Source organism: Takifugu flavidus, chromosome 4 (genome assembly GCF_003711565.1).
Source record: "Takifugu flavidus isolate HTHZ2018 chromosome 4, ASM371156v2, whole genome shotgun sequence".
Lineage (NCBI taxonomy): Eukaryota > Metazoa > Chordata > Actinopteri > Tetraodontiformes > Tetraodontidae > Takifugu > Takifugu flavidus.
In genome coordinates, this window is record NC_079523.1 from 8,748,430 (window position 1) to 8,754,906 (window position 6,477).

General features: G+C 47.0%; 1 long non-coding RNA gene across 1 annotated transcript; it reads left to right on the forward strand.

The window, feature by feature from the left end:
* Positions 1-1,356: 1,356 nt before the first annotated feature.
* Positions 1,357-3,271, forward strand: LOC130524417 (uncharacterized). The gene is made up of 2 exons (XR_008950141.1): positions 1,357-2,240; positions 2,471-3,271. It is a non-coding gene; the product is annotated as an uncharacterized LOC130524417 (long non-coding RNA).
* The last annotated feature ends 3,206 nt before the right edge of the window (positions 3,272-6,477 follow it).

Below are 6,477 nucleotides of genomic sequence, written 5' to 3' on the forward strand. Positions count from 1 at the left end.
CATTCTTAACACACAGGCATTGAGAAAGAATCACTTCAACACAGAAAAACAACTGTATTTAATTCACTTGTGCTTTTGACTCATGTTGCTGATCACACATGCTTTAATTCTACAAAACATCCAATAATTCTGCTTTTCCATTTTGTCTTTTTGTTCAAAAACCACATTTGCATGTGGATTCTGCACCTCCACTGAGACTTTTCTTCTTCACCTGCATCTGATTGTGAACAAATTACCCCAATGCTGGAATTGTTATCTGCCCATTCAATTCCTGCTTTGACTATGGTTCAACACAGGTCAATACGGCACAATTACACGTAGGATATGATGCCGACCGATAATCCCCCGGTGGCTGTCTTGTAAAATCAATCAGCGCGCTGGAGCCCAGAGACAATAGTTCGTGAAATGACGAGCGAATATCCGCATCCAGATGAGAGAAAGCTTTGATAGATGGACACATTCTTTGAAGCGGGCAGGCAACAGATTGTGATTAATTCTTTCAAAGAGTGATTTGCCAGTATTAAAGAAAGCTGCTTCAGTTATTTCTCCCTTTTTTTCCTCCGATTAATGGTGTGCGTCTGTATGTGTGTCTGTATGTGTGTGCGTGCGTGCGTGCGTGTGTGTGTGTGTGTGTGTGTGCAATCATGCGCCTTAATGCATCTTTTCATTTTCTGCACGCAGAGCTGGGCGCCTGTAATGCAAATCACGAAGCCACTCACTCCGTCCAGTCATCTTATCATTACAGTCACCCTCTCATAATGATGTTTAAGAAGAAAATGAATAAAATGTCCCACGCTGACAGCCGGTTTGGAGAGGCGTTCATTCACAACAGATGAAAGGGATGGAAATGGCACATGAGCTAATCAAAACTGGATATCAAGCCTTGAGTGGAGAACAGGCCGCTCTCAACATGCAATTCTCCTGATCTCTTTAATGTTTGGTTACACGGGGAAGAAAAACTCACATTAGCCATCAACCTTGTTTTTCTCGCCGCCATTCGCCAGTTGCGGCCCGGCGAGCCGTGTTTTACATCTAAATGTGTCTGCGTAACAGAGGGCGTTTTAGCATCGGTAAATGTGGCCTGTTTATCCCTCAAAAGAAACTATTAGTCAAACAAACAATGAGCGGAATGTGAGCAGTCGTCACTGGCAGAAGCATTAAAATCCTCTGCAACTCTCTGCCAGGTTAGTAATTGCTCTTTTTATGGTGGTAATTATTTCCTCTAAGGTGCGCACTGCTGCACACTGCAATTATACATGTGCTGCTATCTCTGTGTGGTGGGGAAAGTGGGTGGAGAGATGTGGGAAGCGTCTGAGGAAAGGGGAATTGTGCAGCGAGTGTGTGTGCAGTCAGACAGAAAAGAAATATCGAAGCTCCTGCGATTTCCCCGACAACAGAACGAGAAAATGCAACAGTGTGAGGTGGTGCTGTTTATTCTGCGGATCCCCGCCATCAGTTAGGCTCTAATACAACCCCGCCGAACAGAACAGGCGGCGTGCAGGATAAGGGAGCGCACTTTTCAGGTTTCTTTTATCCCCCCCGTCTTTTGTGACTGTTTCACAGTTGTTTCCTTCTCTCTCCTGCCGACAGCCGGAGCAGCGGGATCAGCCAGGAGGAAAAGGTCACGCCCCAAACGGCTGCGGCCTCCGCTGAGGTTCCCGCTGCTTCTCGTCGCTCTGATCGGGACACCGAGGGGGGCGGCAGCAGGACTGCTGCGGAGAGGTGGGTCTCAGTTTGGGTGCAAGGGCACCCCGGTGTGGTTCGGACCATCCAGCCAAACCAAGGGTCTCCATGGAGATGAGAGATGAAAGACAGCCGTCATTATTCATTCATCAAATTGCTGAAAATGCAGCTTCTTCCCCAGAAAGAATGACTTACGTTACAGTAAGTCTTGCTCTTGTCGGCCTCATCTGGGAACCTGCTTCATCCTCGATGTGCCTGGATGGAAGCAGATGAGATAATTGGATCTTCCTCTCTGTAATATGGTATCATAACCTAATTCGGAGCGACACCATCTCCTGGGAGGAACTCTTGCTGTCGTCACGCTGCTCCACGTCCCCAGTCAGCTGAACTGGAAGCTATATTTACCCCCCTCCCATCCTGCTCCCGTTAACATCCAGAGGAGTTGTACTCATCATTCAACCTGAGATTTGCTGAGCGGCGGCCAATTAAACCCCCCCCAGTATGACCTCATCAGTATGTCATTAAACTCACGTGGTCACTGGCTAAGGATTATCAAGGTACAAAGACTGGACGTGTGTGTGTGTGTGTGTGTGTGTGTGCGTGCGTGTGTGTGTGTGGGGTGGGGGGGGGAGACTTGTGAGTACATTTGTTCATCTAAAGTCAGATTCTGTTGTGATACTATGATGCGTTTTATGATGGTTTTACACACATGCGCCTGTCAGACACAGTTTTCCTGTTGATTTGGTGTCTTCAACTCTGTTTTCTTTGAGTCTTTGTTGCTTTATAGATTACGCAGTCAACCTGGGGCTGTCTGTGATGCGTGTCCCTCCTGATGCGTGTCCGTCTTCCTCCTCCCCGGATTGTCCCGATTGGTCCACCTGCCCCCTGTCCCAGCTGTTCCTCGTTGCCTCCACGCTCCCTCCTCTATAAAAGCTTTTCTTGTGCTCTTCTCTTTATGTATTTTTGTGGTTTGTGAGTTCCTCCACGGCCCAGTTTGACTGCAGCTGTTGCAGATGAATAGAAACGCTCGTCCTTCCAATGCTTCTTTACCTCCATTACACCTCATGCTTGCAGTTTTTCTATGCTTTAGTTTTAGGTGGAAACTGTCAACAGCGGCAACTGGAGGTCTAACTTGACCCTCCCCAGGACATTTGTGTTAACAGGAGCAGGATGCCAAGTTCAGCCACTATCTGAAACGAGCAAAATGATGCAGGTTTGATTGTCAGGGTTACGGGTGGAGAGCTGGGTAACAAATCATGTTTATGGATGTCCTCATAAAGATAGTAGTACAAGGTGTGTGTGTGTGATTAAATATCCAGCCATGCAGCCCCTCGCCGTTTCAATCGTGATTGTCGGGCGACGGAAGTCACCCACATTTTGCAAAAGCAAAAATAACAAAGAAAACTACAAAGAAGGAAGTAAAGAGGTAAAGGAGCTGAGGTGGTGCAATATTCTAATAGAATATGATTTCAGTTATGGAGTTTTTGGCCACGTGACAGGTTTTTAGTTCTGATCTATCTCTGCCAGCTGTGTCTGTGTACACGTCCGTGTGTTAATAAATAAGAAATAAAGAGCACTGGTTTGCGCATGAGGGATAATATGAAAGAGAGAAGACGCCGGATCCACCAGGCTAATTCAGGGTTTAACCATTCAGTTCAGAGTGAACCCCAGTGTCTGCAGATGTTATATAAGACAATGACAGTAACAGCGAGGCCCCAATTCAGCAGAGTTTATCTGAATAAGGAGCGGATTGTTGGGGTCCAGGGTGGTGTCTGGTTTTTCCTGCAGGGGCGTGGAGGAGCTCAATTGGCAGCAGCTAGCAGGAGCACCTGTTGGTGATCATCATCTTGGTCACCTACTTAAGGAGGGAGCGCCTGCCTATCAGGGCTGGAGTGTTGCGGCTTTGTTGCGTTGCTTGGTCTGTCTTCCCGGCACGTTGGAGGCCTCCATGCGTCTGCTGGGCACCTGTCCTCCACGCCCCCTGCAGGAAAAACTAGGCACAACCCTGGACCCCAACGCAGATTGCTTGAATCAGTATAGCTGATACAGAAATGGCCCCACAAAAGTCCTTGACCTGAAAAAATGACTAATCAGAGTGGAGGTTTGTGTGTTTTATAAAAGTTAAAAATGTGGTGAATCTGTGTTGGATGTGATGCCCTCTGTCCTTAAACCCTCGAACCAGGTCAGGAATAACTTTATTATTTACCCTTTTTATTTAAAACTGTCAAATTATCAATCGCAACAGTGACGGTGACATCTGACCTTTGACCTCCAACGTCTAACTGGGTCATCCGAGCCTTTCTGCAGAGTTGAAGGGTGCTGGATCCATTCTTGCAGTATCACATTGTAAATAATGTCTCAGTGAAATTAAACGCTGAGGAAACGTGCTGAAGTTGACAGTTTAAAATCACCTGAATTTCCCGACAACTCAAACTTCTCAGCATTTACATAATAACACAATTAGAATAATTACTTTACAACTGGTAAACACACATATTGGAAACGCGCAGACTTCTGAGTGTGGATTAAAAGGGCTGCTCTGAACTCCCACCGCATCCACCTTCACCAAATCACCGTGCAAACGCGGCTTCATTGTGTTCATCGTAATCCCTCGGACCGATTAAAGGGGGGACCTGCGCTGCTTAATTAAAAACGCAATCAAATTTACCCCTTAAACTGGCTGCAAAAAGGGACCGTGTTCAATTAAATCATGCATCACTTTTCTCTCAATAACAGAAACAAACAGGAGGAGGGGGCTGGAATCCACACGCGTGCTGATTGCCTTCCACAGCCGGGACTCTTTTCATTTGGTAAACAGTGGCTGAGGTGGAGCCGAAGGTGCCGCGCTGCAGTCAAAGGAGCAAAGAGGATTAAAGACCCCTTCCACTGGCCTTCCACTGGCACTTGTCATGCAATTAATTTGATGCTGTAATTAACTTGTGAATTCTCGAGGCGCGTTGCAGCGTGTGTTCACGGGATGCTTTGCAGGATAAACGCTGAGCCGAGTCTGATAGGACCAACTAGCTTAGCTCTGCAGAAAGCACTTCCTGTTTATCTCTGCAGGCTGCACAATAAGAGCATGATCCCGCGGCGCTCCGAAGGCCTGAAGTGATACGTTGGGTGCAAAGAAATGCCAAATTTACTGCGATTATTATTAGAGACAAGTCTCACTTTGTATGGCAGATGGTGGGAGCCTTTTAGCACCTGATCGAACAGCACAACCCCCCCCAACAACCCCCCCCCACACACACACACACAGACACACACACACAATTCCTTGTACATCTGTCTATCCATGTAGACTCTTGTTACAATAACATCCCCCTGCATCTTACCGTGAGGACCAAAAATGTCCTCACTTTGCTAGTGAAATGCATCTTTAGTCCTCAATATGAAGCATTTGGAGCACACACACACACACACACGCACACACGCGTGCAGGTAAATCTATTCAAACAGAAATCTGAGTTTCACAGAACAGAGAGCCGACTCTTCATGCAGACCAACCAATCAAGCAATAATTGCTTTGAAATTAAGTACCTCTTGTATTCGAATGCAAATTAACTGATGAAAGAAAACACTCGATAAATCTCTAATAGACAATGAAAGGCAAAATGTCAGCAGAAGCACTCTTTTCTGAAGCCAGATTTTTATTTTTCATTTCCCTTCCAAGCCTGGTGTGGAGCGACTGCTGAATGAGCGGAGGTAATGAACTGCTGTTGACCTTGACACACAGCCGTTAATGTGTAATTAAATCAAATGCTGCCTCTTGCTTATTTACTGTAGGTGGCTGGGGAATGACTCCAGCTCTCAGTCCCATTAAAGCTAAAACTTACAAACCTAAAATAGGTCCGTAAAATCTGCTCAAGCACACCTGGCTGCTAATTAATCCACACAGAAAGGTTCCGACCTTCCGCCGCTGTGAAAGTAGAATGTTTAGGTGGTTAATTTTCACATGTTCGCCCCCTCTGACCCACAACCTGGCACGCTGTTGCTCGGCTCTGTGGAGGTCAAAAATTAAAAAAAGTCAGACATTTGCATTTTTACAGCCCGGGTTGAAAAGTTAAAAGAAACCTGCGAAACCCCCCAAACTTTCTGCATCTTGATTTCCCTCTCTGCACGATCTTCCAGTCCAACGGCCTCTAATCCAGTGTTGCACCACCGATTTAGTCATTTTTGTCATGGCGACACAAACGTCCCAACACAAAGTGACTCCGGCGGATTAAATCTGACAGATTGGATCCTTCATCCAACACCTGTTTAAGGCATCAAACCTCTGAGGGAGCGCTGTGGTATTTGCCTCAAGATGTTAGCGGCAGATCCTTTAATCCCGTAGGTTGGGAGACGGATCGGGCTTGTTTGTTCACTACATCCAACAGATGCTGGAGCGGCGTGAGATCTGCATGTGGTCAACGCTCGCCTTTTTGTGGTGTAAGGTTTGAGGCGTATCTGTAAACATATCCCAAACCACGCTCCAGCTCCAGGGACGCGTGTCGGCGCCGTCCTTCCCTGGAACAGGCCTCACGTGTAGCGGGCAACCAAACCCACCACAGAGCTATCTCTTTAAATTGCGCCGCCTGTCTCTCGCTGTGATCTGACACATTTTTGTGAGGGGAAAAGTGACGATGGTTAGCGCAGCGACTGGCACGTCTGCAGGGGTGGACTCGAAGTCGAGTCCTCTGGAGCGTCGGGTGCTACCTCTCTGCCGCCATAATCGGCGCTTTGTAAATAGTTGATGAAATGTGTTGGGCAGTATTCATCAGCACTGTTTCTCCGGTCTAACCTGGGCAGCCC